This window comes from Zingiber officinale, chromosome 5B (assembly GCF_018446385.1).
Source record: "Zingiber officinale cultivar Zhangliang chromosome 5B, Zo_v1.1, whole genome shotgun sequence".
In the NCBI taxonomy this organism is placed as follows: Eukaryota; Viridiplantae; Streptophyta; class Magnoliopsida; order Zingiberales; family Zingiberaceae; genus Zingiber; species Zingiber officinale.
This window is the reverse complement of record NC_055995.1, coordinates 86,398,497-86,417,398: the sequence shown is the minus strand read 5'-3', so window position 1 is coordinate 86,417,398 and position 18,902 is coordinate 86,398,497.

Below are 18,902 nucleotides of genomic sequence, written 5' to 3'. Positions count from 1 at the left end.
CCCATCTGATCCATAGAGCATATGCTTTCTCTTCAATCCACCAAAGTATTTTAGCTAGTAGAGCTAAGTTCTAACTCTTCAACTTTTGAAATCCCAAGTTGCCATCCTCCTTCAGTTTACACATATCAACCTAAAATACCAGAGGATGCTTAGATGTCCATATGAAAGACCTGCAAATACTATAGATATGGTCTATGACTCCGAGAGACACGGGGAAGATAAACATCCAAAAACATTCTACACTTTGAAGCACCGACGACATAGTGTTTGTGTTGCATAAGTGGTTCGAATTGCTAGAGGAGAGGTGAATAGCAAGGACACACACATTAAAAACAAAAAGTAATCATAAAAGAAAATAAGATATGAGAGATTACTTAGTTACAACCCTCAGGTTGTTAGTCCAAGAACGATGAAAGTTCCACTATCTTCTCCTTCTTCATAAATGATCCAGAGGCGGAGAAGCCTCTTACAACGGTCAAGCAAGAACGCAATAAAACAGAATTGAACGAAAATGAATATCAGTGTGTTGTATGTTTTGTTCTTCAAGTTTCGGTCCTATTTATAGTCTTCATCTAGATCTGACCGTTGTGCTGATGTGGCATATTCAGTCGACCATATCCTCTACGATCACTTGGATGATGTTGATGTGTCCTTAGATTTTATTCGCTTCAACAACAACTCTGGATAACTCAGCCCCATCCAAGCGCTTGGAAGTGCTCCGGTCGCCTAGATTCTGCTAACGTGGACACTGTCCTGATCCATTTTGGCAACAACTACTGTTAATGTGGCAAGAGCAGCAAAGTGTCTGGACTTCAAGCGTTTGGACTCCGAGCGTCTGGACTTCAGGGGCTTGGAAGTGATTTGAGCTCCTAGAATGGTCAACTTCTAGACTTGACCATTTGCTGTCTTCAGGTCGCCTGTATGTCTATTCGATTGCCCGGACAAACTTCATTTGATTACCACCTTGCACAGTCTTCCTTCCAACTTCTTATCCCTCGAATGCACCAAGTCTTTCCAGCTCGCTCTTATACATCATTCTCGTTCCACTAGAGTACTCTTCCACAACTCTTCGTACCTCGGATGCATCAAATCCGTCGACTCCTTTTCCATGTCATCTTTCTCACTCACTTGCGTCTTCTGCCATGGCTAATTGTCTCCGATGCTCCTTAGCCAATGGGTACATGTGTGTTCTTCTAAGTCCCCATACACTTAGACACACATATTAAAACACCACAAGGACCTAACTTAAACTTATTTGACAATACATCAAAATACCAATAGAGGTTCTAACACATAAGTCTCTCCTGAAAGCCTGTGATGAACAGTACATCATGCAGATCCTATCCTCAATTCTAGCCAAGTAAATGTTGGTGCAACCTTAGGTCAAGGTTGACCTAGTTGACCAGACTCGAGTTGACTTGACTCGAGTTGTGTTTTGATGTTTGACGAGTTATGTTTGACAATGTTTGACGTGAGCAGAAAAGTTGTATCTTGATTGACAAGGTTACAAACTTGGGAGATTGTGGGTGCAACTCGTGGTCAAGGTTGACTGGTTGACCCGAGGTGAGTTGACCTGACTCGGAAAAAGTCCAAGCAGGGAGCTTGGCACAGGAAAAGTCCAAGCAGGGAGCTTGGCATGGGAAAAGTCCAAGCAGGGAGTTTGGCATGATGAAAAGTCCAAGTATGGAGACTTGGCACGGAGAAGTCCAAGTATGGAAACTTGGCACATGAAAGTCGGAGAGGGCTCGATAGCTCGTTCTCCGAACTGTGGTCAGAGAGGGCTCGGTAGCTCATTCTTTGGACCGGATGTGGAAAGTCCTGGTGAGTGAAGCCAGGCAGACGGATAAGTCCTGGTGAGTGAAGCCAGGCAGTGGGAAAGTCCTGGTAAGTGAAGCCAGGCAGTTGGAAAGTCCTGGTGAGTGAAGTCGGGCAGATTGGAAATCCTGGTGAGTGAAGCCAGGTGAAAACCCTAGTGAGTGAAGCTAGGTGAAAGTCCTGGTGAGTGAAGCCGGGCAAGGGAAAATCCAGATGGATCAAGGGTGATCGGACATCTAGTGTTGAGAAGGTCAAGTAGGTCAAGGGAGTGACCGGATACTTGACACGAAGAGAAAAGTCCAAGTGAGTCAAAGGGATTGATCGGACACTTGGTGGGGAATCTTAGCAGGTCAAGGGAGTGACCGGATGCTAAGCATGATGTACCAACAGGTCAAGGTTGATCGGGTGTTGGTTTGGAAGGCTTGGGACTTGGTTTCGGCAAAAACCAAGCTCTGGATCGATCAGTGGATCGATCCAGTGATACACTGGGTATCTGGATCGGTCTGGTGACCGATCAGTAACCAAATAGAAGCATTCTGTTGCTTATTGTTGGTGCAACCTTAGGTCAAGGTTGACCTGGTTGACCCGACTCGAGTTGACCTGACTCGAGTTGTATTTTGATGTTTGACGATGTTTTGACGAGAAGAGAAGTTCTATTCTTGATGTTTGACAAGAATAGATGTTTGGGAGATTGTTGGTGCAACCGTAGGTCAAGGTTGACCTGGTTGACTTGATTCGGTGAAAAGTCCAAGTATGGAGACTTGGCACTGGAAAAGTCCAAGTACGGAGACTTGGCACGGGGAAAAGTCCAAGCAGGTAGCTTGGCACGCGAAAAGTCCAAGCAGGGAGCTTGGCACGGGAGAAAGTCCAAGTATGGAGACTTGGCACGGAGAAGTCCAAGTATGGAAGCTTGGCACATGGGAAGACGGAGAGGGCTTGGTAGCTCGTTCTCCGGACTGTGGTCAGAGAGGGCTCGGTAGCTCGTTCTCTGGACCGGAGGTGGAAAGTCCTGGTGAGTGAAGCCAGGTGAAAATCCTAGCGAGTGAAGCTAGGTGAAAGTGGAAGTCCTGGTGAGTGAAGCCAGGTGAAAATCCTAGCGAGTGAAGCTAGGTGAAAGTGGAAGTCCTGGTGAGTGAAGCCAGGATTGGAAAGTCCGGTGAGTGAAGCCGGCAATTTGAAGTCCCGGTGAGTGAAGCCAGGCAGTTGGAAATCCTGAGTGAAGCCGTAAAACCCTAGTAAGTGAAGCTAGGTGAAAGTCCCGTGAGTGAAGCCGGCAGGAAAATCCAGATGGATCAAGGGTGATCGGACATCCGTGTTGGGAAGTCCAAGTAGATCAAGGGAGTGATCGGATACTTGGTACGGAGAGAAAAGTCTAAGTGGGTCAAAGGGATTGACCGGACACTTAGCGGGAGTCCTAGCAGGTCAAGGGAGTGACCGGATGCTAGGCGCAATGTACCAAAAGTGATTCAAATTGATCCGGATTGGTTTGGATCGATTACCTCTGTTGGATCGATCCGTGATTGATCCAGACCGCTAATATGATCGGGTGATAATCTGGATCGATCGGCTGATCGATCCAGGATAACCGATCGATCCGGTGATCGATCGAGAGTGCATCGGTGCACGGGACGGGTCGATCGGCTGATCGATCCGACATAAGTCACTCGATCCCCGGATCGATCAAGAACCTTTCTGTTCGCGAGGAATAGCTTGGATCGATCGACCGATCGGTCCACAAGCCTTCTGTTCGCGGCAGAATGTGACTGGTTCGTTCGGATGATGGATGCAGAAGCCTTCTACTTCTTCTTCTTCTTCTTCCTTGGATTGAAGCTTCTGCTTCTGTGCTCTGAGGTTCTGAGCTTTGTTGAGCTCGCTTCCGAAGCTTCGCGTGAGCTTCCAGTCGTCGATCAGCTGCTGCAGTTGGGTTGTGAAGTTGCTCCTTCATAGCCTCCGGTCGACAGAGAAGGCAAGCGAGTGTTGCATTCATATTGTTGTTTGTATTTGCTTCTTGCTTTCCTTGTACTCCTTTCTTGTTGTTACAAGTATTGTGGCGAGGTTTCTCCACCCACAAGGAGCATTTATTAGCCGGTTCTCCGGGGACTCATCCACCGACGGATTGATAGGCTTCGTCCACCTTACGGACACGCCGAGGAGTAGGAGTTTATCTCCGAACCTCATTACATCGGTTTATTTGAGGTTTGTCTTCTTTCCCTTTCGTTTCTGTGTTTATTTTCCGCTGCGCTAACACGTTTTGTAGAAACGCGAAGATTTGGGGTCGGCTATTCACACCCCCCTCTCTAGCCTCCGTACGAAGGATCCTAACAAGTGGTATCAGAGCAAGGTTGCTCTTCGTCGGATTAACACCCGGAGGAGCACAAGCTAGAGAATGGATCGACTCGGAGAAGACATCACGTTTCCACCCTTCTACGAGTGCTGCGACTTCGCGTATTAGAAGGTAAGAATGAGGTATTTTCTTATGACTAACCTTGAAAATTGGAGTTGTGTTCAATTAGGTTTCAAGCCTCCGATGGACAAGAAAGGAGAAACCTGAGAGAACAAGGAGTGGACCAAGGAGCAAATCCACCAATCAACCATCAATGATGAGGTAACAAAAATCATTGAATTTTCTTTACCTAATGATATTTTGTGTAAGATAGGAGGATACAATAATGCCAAGGAGTTGTGGAACAACTTGGCCAAACTCCATGAGGAGAGCCCCACTTCAAGCCATGAAGAGGAGCCTAGTGAGCCAAGTAGCTCACATCGTGGAGGTGAGGAATTAGAAGTTGAGGGCTACTCAACATCTAAAGAAGAAGAGGAGGTGAGTTCTTCTTCAAGATCGGAGCACGAAGAAGAAGCTTCTACCTCCGGGAGGGATGAAGAAGAGAGCATCCATCCATCCTCAACCCTAGGTAACTCAAACACTTTAAGTTCAAGTAAATTGCATATAATGTGTTTTGAGTGTAGGGAATTTGGGCACTACAAGAGTAAGTGTCCAAAGAGGATTAGAAAGTCTCCACCGGCGCCAAAGGTCAAGGAAGCCGGAGTCCCGATACGCAAAGGCAAGGAGCACGTGATGTGCTTCCAATGCAAGCGAAGGGGACACTATAGGAGTCAATGTCCGAGGGGGAGGCAACCTCACAAGGACAAGAGACCGAGCACGTCAATAGGGGGAGCCAAGGCAAACCCTAAGGTAACATTTAAAGCTCATTATTGCAATTCTAATAAGACACATGCTAGTAGTTTTATTGTAATTGCTAATAATGATAAGCATGTTAACTTAAGGAACCAATATATGTGCTTAGGTGCTAAACATGTTAGCCTAGATAAGGATAACACTAGGAAAGCCAACCCTAGGATTAACTCATCTAAGGCTAAGGAGAACCTAGGTAGAAACCCCAAGACAACTAGACATATGCCTAGGAACACCTCAAGAAAGAATGATAAATTAAAACTTGAGGTTTTAGAGAAAGAAAATCAAGTCTTGAGGTCAAGACTTGATACTTTGGAAAAGGCTCTTAAGAACTTGGAGAAGTCATCTCTAGGGTTTAAGGGTCAAAAATCGAAGTCCAAGGACAAGAAAGGTTTGGGTCACAAACCTAAGTCCCAAACGGTCAAGCCCACTTATCACAATGTTCCATTCGATTATGGAACAAAATCTAGGGCTAGGAAGACCAACACCAAGGTCACAAGGGGAGTCACCCCTAGAGTTGATCTTGATGAGTCCCAAATGGCCAAGGCTTTAAAGCCTAAAAGGGTCATTAGGAGGGTTGCTAGGGAAGTTATCCCTAGTGAATATTTAGTGAACCCAATGAGCTCTAATAGGTATTGGGTTCCTAGGAGCATCTTCTCTACCTCATAGATGGGTTAGAGAGTGTCAACTCCGATTAGAATGGTAGTTAACCCAACTTTGAGGAAATTGACACTCAAGGAACATTTTCAAGGTTTTGTGAATCTTTGAAAATGAAATGGATTTATCATTTACTCCTTGAAGAGTAAATTGTGCCATATTTGAAAAAAAAATTATTATATCGACTTTAATCTTTATTGGCACAAGTTAGGAAAACCTAGAGAAATACCAAGTTGGGGTCTTGGTACTCTCTTAGGAATTTAAGACAATCTAGGCCTTAATTAAAAAGGTGCTATTCTTGAGGAAATATGAAATATGCCAATATTTGAGGATATACTCAATGTTAAGTGGCATAAATTAATCAAGAAAAATAGGAATGCCAACTTAGGTTTGGGCATTTTCTTGAAGCACTTTGAGCAATCTAGGTTTAGATTTTAAGTTAGCTAAGGTGTTAAGGATACTTAGATAGGTAATCTAGGTATTTTATTTGTGCTAACTTACCATGGTTGTTTGCCATATGCCATGCCATGACATCATCATTCAAAATGTCATGATCATGCTTAGGCTAATTATATGTCATGCTTATTTTAAGTTTTATACTTTGTGCCATGACATCATGAAATTGGAACATGCTTCTATTTATGACATCATTTTATGCCATGTCATCATCTCTTGCATTAATAATCAATGAAATTGATTTAAGGATAAAAACACAATTTGATATTGAGATCAAATTGGTGTTTAGAAAATGCATGAGAACTTAGCCTAAGATAACCTAAACCCATATCTCACATCAAAATTGACTTGGATGTGTTTGATACACTTTAGATGTGTGTGAGATATTAGGATCATGAGTTAGGATCAAGGTACATAGTTCTTGTACCTAGATGAGCCTAACTCAAGAGATTGGGGATCATAGGGAAAGCTTATGTACAAGTCATGTACATATAGCCCTAAGATTGTGATCCTAAATTAAAAGGTTTAAAATCATTTTAAAATTGATTTGAAAAACCTTGATGAAGCTTTTCTAGTGATAGCATTCATCATTGAGCAAGATGATACAAAGATGAGTTAAACTTTGAACTATTTCAAAAGTTTTTGAACTTTGTATCAAGATTTGAAAATGGAAGTTATTTTCATCTAAAACTATTTTTCCATGATAGTATATGGTATGAGGAATGTATCCTCAAAATTTTATGATTTTTTGAATTTTCTGTAATTTTCTGTGAATTTCTGAATTTCTCCCGGGGAGAAAAATCAGAAATCTCTGATTTCAGAGGCTGGATCGGTCACCGGACCGATCCAGAGAAGTCTTGATCGGTCTAGTGACCGATCAGTGACGATCCAGAAAGCGAGGATTGATTTGGGAATCGATCCAAGGGGTTCCTGATTGGTCTGAGGACCGATCAGTGCGTGCCGAATTTCTGATTTTCAGCAGGTGTCTGAAATTTCAGTTTTTGGGAGTTGAGTTTCGGGTTTCTAAAGGTTTGAAACTCTCCAAGACATTGTTGGTGCAATGGTCAAGGGGGAGTTGACCTTTAGGGGGAGTCTTACCTAATTGTCAAGGGGGAGTTGACTTTTAGGGAGAGTTTTTACTTCTTAAGACTTTTGAGGATTAGTGATAAGGAATTGTCACTAAGTTGAGTGTTGAGTTTAGTATCAAGGGGGAAATTAAGGGTTTCAATGAAAGGTATGGGACTTTCATTGGGAAGAAACTCTTGACCTTGATTCCCTCTTTTTGATGTGTGTCAAAAAGGGGGAGAGATGTCCCAAGGGGGAGAATGGGAGAATGCCCGGAGAATGTTCAGAGAGAACATTGGAATTGGAAAACCTAAGTTAGGTTATCGGTTTAACCTAACTTGATTATGAATTTTGTCAAACATCAAAAAGGGGGAGATTGTTGGTGCAACCTTAGGTCAAGGTTGACCTGGTTGACCCGACTCGAGTTGACCTGACTCGAGTTGTATTTTGATGTTTGACGATGTTTTGACGAGAAGAGAAGTTCTATTCTTGATGTTTGACAAGAATAGATGTTTGGGAGATTGTTGGTGCAACTGTAGGTCAAGGTTGACCTGGTTGACCTGATTCGGTGAAAAGTCCAAGTATGGAAACTTGGCACTGGAAAAGTCCAAGTACGGAGACTTGGCACGGGGAAAAGTCCAAGCAGGTAGCTTGGCACGCGAAAAGTCCAAGCAGGGAGCTTGGCACGAGAGAAAGTCCAAGTATGGAGACTTGGCACGGAGAAGTCCAAGTATGGAAGCTTGGCACATAGGAAGACGGAGAGGGCTCAGTAGCTCGTTCTCCGGACGGTGGTCAGAGAGGGCTCGGTAGCTCGTTCTCTGGACCGGAGGTGGAAAGTCCTGGTGAGTGAAGCCAGGTGAAAATCCTAGCGAGTGAAGCTAGGTGAAAGTGGAAGTCCTGGTGAGTGAAGCTAGAGTGAAAGTCCCGTGAGTGAAGCCGGGCAGTGGAAGTCCTGGTGAGTGAGGCCAGGAAGATTGGTGAGTGAAGCCGGTAAAACCCTAGTAAGTGAAGCTAGGTGAAAGTCCCGTGAGTGAAGCCGGGAAAATCCAGATGAATCAAGGGTGATCGGACATCTGGTGTTGGAAGTCCAAGTAGATCAAGGAGTGATGATACTTGGCACGGAGAGAAAAGTCTAAGTGGGTCAAAGGGATTGACCGGACACTTACGGGAGTCCTAGCAGGTCAAGGGAGTGACCGGATGCTAGGCGCAATGTACCAACAGTCAAGATTGACCGGATGTTGGTTTGGACTTGGTTTGGGCGAAAACCATGAGTCGGATCGATCCGTGATCGATCGAACACATCGCAGCATATCTTGGATAACCGATCGGTCCGTGACCGATCGTGAGTCGATCGTGGCCGAACAGAGCGAGGCGCAAGAGGGGCTGATCGGTCCGGGACCGATCAAGAAGCCCGATCGGTCCCCGCACCGATCGAGTTCTTGATCGGTCCACGCATCGATCAGAGGTTCTGATCGGTCCACGCATCGATCAGAGGCTGCTATGACGCAACGGCCAGATTTCTTCTGCTTCTTTCTCCGCAGTATAAAAGGAGGCCGAGAGCTTACTTCTTCTTCTTCTTCTTCTTCTTCTTCCTGGATTGGCTTAGACGTGCTCGAGCTTTGTTGAGCTTGTTGGTGCTCAAGCTTCGCGTGAGCTTCTTCCAATCAGCCTGCAGTTGGGTTGTGAAGTTGTTGCTTCATCGCCTCCGGTCCACAGAGAAGGCAAGCGAGTGTTGCATTCATATTGTTGTTTGTATTTGCTTCTTGCTTTCCTTGTACTCCTTTCTTGTTGTTACAAGTATTGTGGCGAGGTTTCTCCACCCACAAGGAGCATTTATTAGCCGGTTCTCCGGGACTCATCCACCGACGGATTGATAGGCTTCGTCCACCTTACGGACACGCCGAGGAGTAGGAGTTTATCTCCAACCTCGTTACATCGGTTTGTTTGAGGTTTGTCTTCTTTCCTTTCGTTTCTGTTTTCCACTGCGCTAACACGCTTTGTAGAAACGCCAAGATTTGGGGTCGCTATTCACACCCCTCTCTAGCCTCCGTCATAGGATCCTAACACTTATCCGATCGGTCGCCAGACCGATCGCTGATCGATCAAGAGCATTTCTCGATCGGTCCGCACCGATCGTGATACGATCGAAGGAGAGGAAGGGCCGATCGGTCATGGGACCGATCAGGAAGGACCTGATCGGTCACCATGACCGATCAGATAGGCTCGGGATGAAGCCTGATCGGTCCACATCCTAGCCGTTGCGTAGCAACGGCTAGTTTCTTCTGTGTCTTCGTCGCAGTTATAAAAGAGATTGAGGAGCTACTGTTCGCAGCTCTTCTTTTTTCTCTAGAGCTTTGCTGAGCTCTCATTGTGCTGAAGCTTCGGGTGAGCTTTTGTGCTGGTTTTCTAGCGATTCTAGGAGCCGTGAAGCTGCTGCTTCATCAACAAACTCCGACGAGAAGGCAAGCAAGTGTTGTTCACATTTCTGTTAGTCTTGTTCTTCTTGTTCTATTTTGTTGTACTCCTTATTGCTGTTGCAAAGGATTTGTGGTGAGGTTTCTCCACCCAGAAGGAGTTTTCATTAGCCGGTTCTCTGGGGTTCCATCCACTGACGGATTGATAGGTTTCGTCCACCTTACGGACACGCTGAGGAGTAGGAGCATCATCTCCGAACCTCGTTACATCGGTTTGTTTGAGGTTTGTGTTAGAGTGTATACTAAAAGCCTAGCTTTTGGTATAAACATTTATCTAGAAATAAGGATCACATTGGTCAAATGTCTACATTTATGATAAATGAAGTTGTTCAATTAATTTATATTGTAGATAACATGGTGTGTGGTGTCACACACAGAGGATCATGTTATCAGTACCTTATAAATTATAAACAGTAGCTCACGACCATAATGGAAAGGAACAAACCATTGGAAGGTCGTAGTGTAATTAGGTATTAGTTTATCTTAACTATATAATTACACTAGTACACTTAGAGTGTATTGAGTAGGACCATTAGAGGTCGTTTCTTTTATACTGACTTTATAAAGAAACAAAGACCTCAGTTATTATGGAAGTGTGTGCTCTTAATCCTAATATAATAACGAGCACATATATTTGATATTTATTTCTTTAATTTATCAATGGGTGAGATTTAGTTCGATGAATCAATAAGCCCGATAAGTTGGGAAATGATATCACTTATAGTGTGTGTTGTTGATTATAGAAGGAAACTGTGTCCTAGTGATCTAGTTTGAGAATGTCCCCAAGAGGAGCTCATAAGGATTGTCATGTTAAACCCTGCAGGTGGACATAGTCCGACATGACGATGAAGTTGAGTGGTACTACTCTTGGAGCTAGATATTAATTAAGTGAGTTGTCAGTACCTTACTTAATTAGTGGACATTTGTTATCTTAAACACAGGGAGACTAACACACTCATAATAAGAAGGAGCCCAAAATGTAATTTGGAATTGGTGCGATAGTTCAATAATAGTTCTTTAGTGGAATGAATTATTATTGATGGAATTAAGTTGTGTGTTCTGGGCGAACACGGGAAACTTAATTTCATCGGGAGACCAAAACCAATTCCTCCTCTCGGTCCCTATCATAGCCTCTTGTATATAGAGATTTATACTCACCACATACCCACCTTCTTACCCAACCAATAGGGGCCGACCAAGCTAAGCTTGAAGCTCAAGCTTAGGGCCGGCCAAGGCTTAAGGTCGGCCAATAGCTTGGAGCCCAAGTTTAGGTGGCCGGCCACATCATATTAAAAAGGATTTTTTATTAAAATTATTTCTTATGTGGATATCATAGTTTTAAAAAAGAGTTTAAAAATTAAAAATTTCCTTTTATAACTTTCTACAAAAGATTAAGAGAAGAGATTAATCTCTTCCCTTATTTGTAGATTAAAAGGATGGTTTTAATTTTTTGGTAAAAACTTTCCTTATTTGTAAATTATCTACATGTTTAAAAGAGAGTTTAAAATTTGAAATCTTTCCTTATTTGTTGATTAAAGGAGGATTTTAAATTTTAAGAAAACTTTCCTTTTTAACCATGTTCATGATTTAAAAGAAAGTTTAAAAATTAATAATTCTCTTTTATTAGTTTCTACAAAAGATTGAGAAAAGATTTGATATCTTTCCTTATTTATAGATTAAAAGAGATTTTAATTTTTAGAGATAACTTTCTTTTTATCCACATGTTTAAAAGAAAGATTTTAATTTATTAAATTTCCTTTTTATAAACCAATCATGAAGGGATTAAATTATTGAAGAAATTTTATAAATTTCTGGAGACAAATTAGGAAGTTTTAATTAATTAAAACTCTCCTTATTTGTAGCTTTGGTGTGGCCGGCCATGTAAATTGAGAAAAGGAAAATTATTTTTAATTAAATAAATTTTTCCTTTTCATGGCAAAAGAATTAAGGAAGTTTTTAATTAAATTTCCTTATTTGCCAAGACCAAGGATTATAAAAGAGGGGGTAGAGAAGGCTTCATGGCGAACAACCTCTATTATTTCTCTCCCTCTTTTCCTTGGTGTTGTGGCCGGCCAACCTCTCTTCCTCTCTTCCTCTTGGTGGTGGCCGAACCTTCTCTATTGGCTTGGAGCTCTTGTGGTGGCCGGATACTACTTGGAGAAGAAGAAGAAGAAGGAGAGAAAGCTTGTATCCCTTGGAGCTTGGTTGGTGGAATTTGTTCTTCGTCCTTTGGATTCTTTGTGTTGGCCGAACCTAGCTAGGAGGAGAAGAAGGTGCTTGGTGGTTTCTCATCTCGGAAGATCGTTGCCCACACAACGTCCGAGGTTAGAAGAGGAATATGGTAGAAGATCAAGAGGTCTTTCTAAAAGGTATAACTAGTAATTTTTCTTTCCGCATCATGCTAGTTATTTATGGAAATAATACCAAATACAAGAGGCTTACGATTCTAGTATTTAGAATATGTTTTTCGAAGTTGTGTTCTTTTGTTTTATTTTTCCTTGTGATTTGATTGTTCTTTTCGGTTAACCTAAAGTTATTTTAGGAAATTAAATATTAGATTTCTATAAAAGGTTTTGTCTAGTCGGTGGTGGTTGCTCCCATATCCAAGAAGGTCATGTGCCTCGCCATGTCAGTACTGGGAACCAATTATGGAAATTAATATTTAATGGAATTAATAACTTAAGGTGATTTGGGTCGAACGTGTTAAGTTCCGCAGGAGATCCAAGTCAAAACCTAAAAGAATAAATAGATTAAGTTTTGGATCAAACGTGTTAAGTTCCGCAGGCGATCCAAAATTTAATTTAAAAGAACACATGGTAGCTAGGAAAAGGTTCAGACCTTTGTACAAAATTTTTGTACAGTGGAACCTCTAGGCTTTCCGAGTAGCAACCAACAGTTTGTCTTTCTCATTTTCGTTTCTATTGTTTATTTCCGTTGCGCTAACCTAATTCGTAGGAAGAAACGAACGATTTGGGGTCGGCTATTCACACCCCCCCTTTCTAGCCGAGACCACCGGTCCCAACAAGTGGTATCAGAGTCAGGTTGCTCTTCGCCGGATTAACATCCGAGGGAGCACAAGCTAGAGATGGATCAACTCGGAGAAGACATCACGATTCCACCCTTCTACGATCGCGACGACTTCGCGTTTTGGAAGGTAAGAATGAGGTATTTTCTTATGACTAACCTTGAAAATTGGAGTTGTGTTCAATTAGGTTTTACTCCTCCATTGGATAAAGAAGGAGAACTTTTGGAGAAAAAGAAGTGGACAAAGGAGCAAGTCCACCAATCAACCGTCAACGATGTGGTATTGAAAATTTTTGAATTTTCTTTACCTAATGATATTTTGTGTAGGATAGGTGGATACAACAATGCCAAGGAGTTGTGGAACAACTTGGCTAAGTTCCATGAAGGGAACTCCACTTCAAGCCATGAAGAGGAGTCAAGTGAGCCAAGTCGCTCACATCATGGAGGCATGGATTTAGAGGTTGAGGGTCACTCAACATCTAAGGATGAAGAGGAGGAGAGTTCTTCTTCAAGTTCGGAGCAAGAAGAAGAAGCTTCTACCTCCGGAAGGGATGAAGGAGAGAGCGTTCAACCATCCTCAACCCTAGGTAACTCAAGCAATTTAATTTCTTGTAAATTACATATAATGTGCTTTGAGTGTAGGGAGTATGGACATTACAAGAGTAAGTGTCCAAGGAGGGTTAGGAAGACTCCACCGGCGCCAAAGGTCAAGGAAGCCGGAGTCCCAACACACAAGGGCAAGGAGCACGTGGTGTGCTTCCAATGCAAGCGAAGGGGACATTATTGGAGCCAATGTCCGAGGGGGAGGCAACCTCACAAGGACAAGAAGACGAGCACATCGATAGGGGGAGCTAAGGCAAACCCTAAGGTAACCTTTAAGGCTCATTATTGCAATACTAGTAAGATGCATGCTAGTAGTTTGATTGCAATTGACAATAATGATAAGCATGATAATTATAGAAATCGATGCACATGCTTAGGTGCCAAACATGTGAGCCTAGATAAGGATAACACTAGGAAAGCCAACCCTAGGATCAACTCATCTAAGGTTAAGGATAACCTAGGTAGAAATCCCAAATCATCTAGACATATGCCTAGGAATACCTCAAAGAAAAATGATAAATTAAAGTTTGAGGTATTAGAGAAGGAGAATCAAGTCTTGAGGTCAAGACTTGATACTTTGGAAAAGGCTCTTAAGAACTTGGAGAAGTCATCTCTAGGGTTTAAGGGTCAAAAACCAATGTCCAAGGACAAGAAAGGTTTGGGTCACAAACCTAAGTCCCAAGTGGTCAAGCCCACTTATCATAATGTTCCATTCGATTATGGAACAAAATCTAGGGCTAGAAAGACCATCACCAAGGTCACAAGGGGAGTCACCCCTAGAGTTGATCTTGATGAGTCCCAAATGACCAAGGCTTCAAAGCCTAGGAGGGTCATTAGGAGAGTTGCTAGGGAAGTCATCCCTAGTGAATATTTAGTGAACCCAATGAGCTCCAATAGGTATTGGGTTCCTAGGAGCGTGATTTCATCACGCTAGATGAGTTAGGGTGTGCCAACCTTACTTGAATAGGTAGTTAACCTAATCATGGCAAAATGTGGCACTTTAGGAATTTTCAAGGTGCAATCAAGCCTTGAAAATGAAATTGAAAATTATTCCTAAGGTGATTAGGATGTGCCAATCACATTTGAGGAGTTCTCTAGAGTCAATCTAATTGGCACATAGTGATCTAAAAATCTTTTGTATTTGATTTTAGGTCCATTACACTTAGGAATATAGAATTTATGGCAAAATGATTAAAATTATCAAAAATGGCAACTAAGACTAGAATTAGGTATTTTCTATACCTTTATATGCTATTTGCCATGTATTGTTTGCCACATGCCATGTCATGACATCATATTTATTTTATGATCATTTAAAATGTCATGATAATGCTTAGGTTAGTTATATGTCATGCCTTAGTTAAAGTTTCATACTTTATGCCATGACATCATGACATTGGCACATGTTATTATGTATGATATCATTTTATGTCATGTCATCATTTCTTGCATTTATAATCAATGAAGTTGATCTAAGGATAAACAACACAATTTGATATGGAGATCAAGTTGTTGTTTTAGAAAAATGCATGAGAACTTAGATTAAGCTAACCTAAACCCATATCTCACATCAAAATTGACTTGAATGTGTTTGATACACCTTAGATGTGTGTGAGATATTAGGATGATGAGTTAGGATCAAGGTGCATGGTTCTTGTATCTAGATGAGCCTAATTCTAAATGGGGATCATAGGGAAAGCTTATGTACAAGTCATGTACATTTAGCCCAAAGATTGTGGTCCTAAATTAAATGGTTTAAAATCATTTTAAAATTGATTTGAAAAACCTTGATGAAGCTCTTCTAGTGATAGCATTCATCATTGAGCAAGTTGATACTAAGTTGAGTTAAACTTGAACTATTTTAAAGTTTTTCGAACTTTGTATCAAGTTTTGAAAATAAAAGTTATTTTCATAGAAAACTATTTTTCCATGATAGTATGCGGTATGAGGAATGTATTCTCAAAATTTCACAATTTTTTGAATTTTCTGTGATTTTCTAGAGGTTTCTGAATTTCGGGAGAAGAAAAATTCAGGAATCAGATATCAGAGGTTGTGGACCGATCAGAAGGGAGTCTGATCGGTCCAGGCAGTTGTGGATCGGTCACTGTGACCGATCCAGGGAAGACCTGATCAGTCTGGTGACCGATCAGGGCGTGCCAGTTTCGACTGTGCTGTCTGAAATTTTTGAAATTTCAGCAATGAAGTTGGTGTTTTGGAGTTCTAAAGGTTTGAAACTCTCCAAGACATTGTTGGTGCAATGGTCAAGGGGGAGTTGACCTTTAGGGGGAGTTTTACCTATTAGTCAAGGGGGAGTTGACTTTTAGGGGGAGTTTTTACTCCTAAAAGACTTAAGTGATATGAGATTATCACTAAGTTAATTGTTGACTCTAGTGTCAAGGAGGAAATTAAGGGTTTCAATGAAAGGTATGAGACTTTCATTAGAAAGAAACTCTTGACCTTGATTCACTCTTTTTGATGTGTGTCAAAAGGGGGAGAGTGTAGGTTTGAGGAGAATGGAGAGGTTTGAGGAGAATGGAGAATGTCTAGAGAATGTTCAGGGAAGAACATTGGAAAAACTAAGTTAGGTTATCGGGTTAACCTAACTTGATTATGGGTTTGATTATGGGTTTTGTAAAACATCAAAAAGGGGGAGATTGTTGGTGCAACCTTAGGTCAAGGTTGACCTAGTTGACCAGACTCGAGTTGACTTGACTCGAGTTGTGTTTTGATGTTTGACGAGTTATGTTTGACAATGTTTGACGTGAGCAGAAAAGTTGTATCTTGATTGACAAGGATACAAACTTGGGAGATTGTGGGTGCAACCCGTGGTCAAGGTTGACTGGTTGACCCGAGGTGAGTTGACATGACTCGGAAAAAGTCCAAGCAGGGAGCTTGGCACGGGAAAAGTCCAAGCAGGGAGCTTGGCATGAGAAAAGTCCAAGCAGGGAGTTTGGCATGGTGAAAAGTCCAAGTATGGAGACTTGGCACGGAGAAGTCCAAGTATGGAAACTTGGCACATGGAAGTCGGAGAGGGCTCAGTAGCTCGTTCTCCGAACTGTGGTCAGAGAGGGCTCGGTAGCTCGTTCTCTGGACCGGATGTGGAAAGTCCTGGTGAGTGAAGCCAGGCAGACGGATAAGTCCTGGTGAGTGAAGCCAGGCAGTGGGAAAGTCTTGGTAAGTGAAGCCAGGAAGTTGGAAAGTCCTGGTGAGTGAAGCCGGACAGATTGGAAATCCTGGTGAGTGAAGCCAGGTGAAAACCCTAGTGAGTGAAGCTAGGTGAGTGAAGCCGGGCAGGAAAATCCAGATGGATCAAGGGTGATCGGACATCCGGTGTTGAGAAGGTCAAGTAGGTCAAGGGAGTGACCGGATGCTTGACAAGAAGAGAAAAGTCCAAGTGAGTCAAAGGGATTGACCGACACTTGGTGGGAGTCTTAGCAGTCAAGGGAGTGACCGGATGCTACATGATGTACCAACAGTCAAGGTTGACCGGTGTTGGTTTGGAAGGCTTGGGACTTGGTTTCGGCAAAAACCCTCTGGATCGATCGATGGATCGATCCATGATACATGAGGTATCCGGATCGGCGGTGACCGATCGGTAACCAAATGAAGCATTCGTGCTTATCTCGACGGTCGCCAGACCGATCGCTGATCGATCAAGAGATTTCGATCGGTCCTGCACCGATCGATACGATCGAAGGAGAGGGGCCTGATCGGTCATGGGACCGATCGGGGGATCGGTCACCATGACCGATCAGATCTCTGGACCATCGGATGAAAGCTGATCGGTCCACATCCTAGCCGTTGCGCAACGGCTAGTTTCTTCCGTGTCTTCGTCGCAGTTATAAAAGAGATTGAGGAGCTACTGTTAGTCTTCTTCTTCTTCTCCGCCTTCTTCGCCAGTTTCAGCTCCTACAACCTTTTCTGAAGCTTCGGGTGAGCTTTCGTGCTGGTTTTCTAGCGATTCTAGGAGCCGTGAAGATGCTGCTTCATCAACAAACTCCGACGAGAAGGCAAGCAAGTGTTGTTCACATTTCTGTTAGTCTTGTTCTTCTTGTTCTATTTTGTTGTACTCCTTATTGCTGTTGCAAAGGATTTGTGGTGAGGTTTCTCCACCCAGAAGGAGTTTTCATTAGCCGGTTCTCCGGGGTTTCATTCACCGACGGATTGATAGGTTTCGTCCACCTTACTGACACGCCGAGGAGTAGGAGCATCATCTCCGAACTTCGTTACATCGGTTTGTTTGAGGTTTGTCTTTCTCATTTTCGTTTCTATTGTTTATTTCCGCTGCGCTAACCTAATTCGTAGGAAGAAACGAACGATTTGGGGTCGGCTATTCACACCCCCCCTCTCTAGCCGAGACCATCGGTCCCAACAGTAAATGCAGGATTTCAGTCTATTAACTCGAAGACTAGTTGTTTTCCCAAATTCATGTAAGCATGTATAAATTGTAGCAATCAAATATTCATCACCCCTACTGAAAAAGGAGATTATCAGCATAAGCTAGGTGAGTTAATCCTAGGGGTGCACACTAAGGATGAAACTTGAAGGTCGAACCAACTATGCATTGCTGGATCTGTTTCCCAAATATTTCTATACATATTCCAATTAGGTATGGTGACAATAGGTCTCCTTGCCGCAGTCCCCTAACTCCCCGGAAGAGCTAAAAAATCCCTCCATTTATTGTAAGAGAGTATGAGTTAATGGTCATACATTTCATGATCTAATCAATAAACCTCCTTGGGAACTGCAACCCAATAAGAGCCTCCTTAAGGAAATCCCAGTGACCGAGTCAAATGCCTTTTGAAGATCAATCTTCATAATGTACATTAGAGACAATCTCCTGAAAGCCTGTGATGAACAGTGACATCATGCAGATCCTATCCTCAATTCTAGCCAAGTAAATGCAGGATTTCAGTCTATTAACCCGAAGACTAGTTGTTTTTCCAAATTCATGTAAGCATGTATATATTGTAGCAATCAAATATTCATCACCCTTACTGAAAAAAGGAGATTATCAGCATAAGCTAGGTGAGTTAATCCTAGGGGTGCACACTAAGGATGAAACTTGAAGGTCGAACCAACTGTGCATTGCTGGATCCTACCTCTATATCTACCTCTATATCTATTTCTGAGATATTTGATTTTTTCAAAACTCCATAGACATGTAGAAGAGAAATGCTATCCCTACTCGGACCAAGACATAACTTTTACCAAAAGTTTATTGTGATCTTTTTGTTCAAATAACAATTAAAGTGGAGCATGGTCTGTTTCCCAAAGATTTCTATACATATTCCAATTAGGTATGGTGACAATAGGTCTCCTTGCCGCATACCCCTAGCTCCCCGAAAGAGCCCAAAAATCCCTCCATTAATTGCAAGAGAGTATGAGGTAGTGGTCACACATTTCATGATCTAATCAATAAACCTCCTTGGGAATTGTAACCCAATAAGAGCCTCCTTAAGGAAATTCTAGTGACCGAGTCAAATGCCTTTTGCAGATCAATCTTCATAATGTACCTCAGAGACAATCTCTTTTGGTTGTATTTCCTAAAAAGCTCTTGAGCCAAGTGGATGTTATCAGTAATAAGTTGGTCTTTCACAAATGTAGCCTGTGAC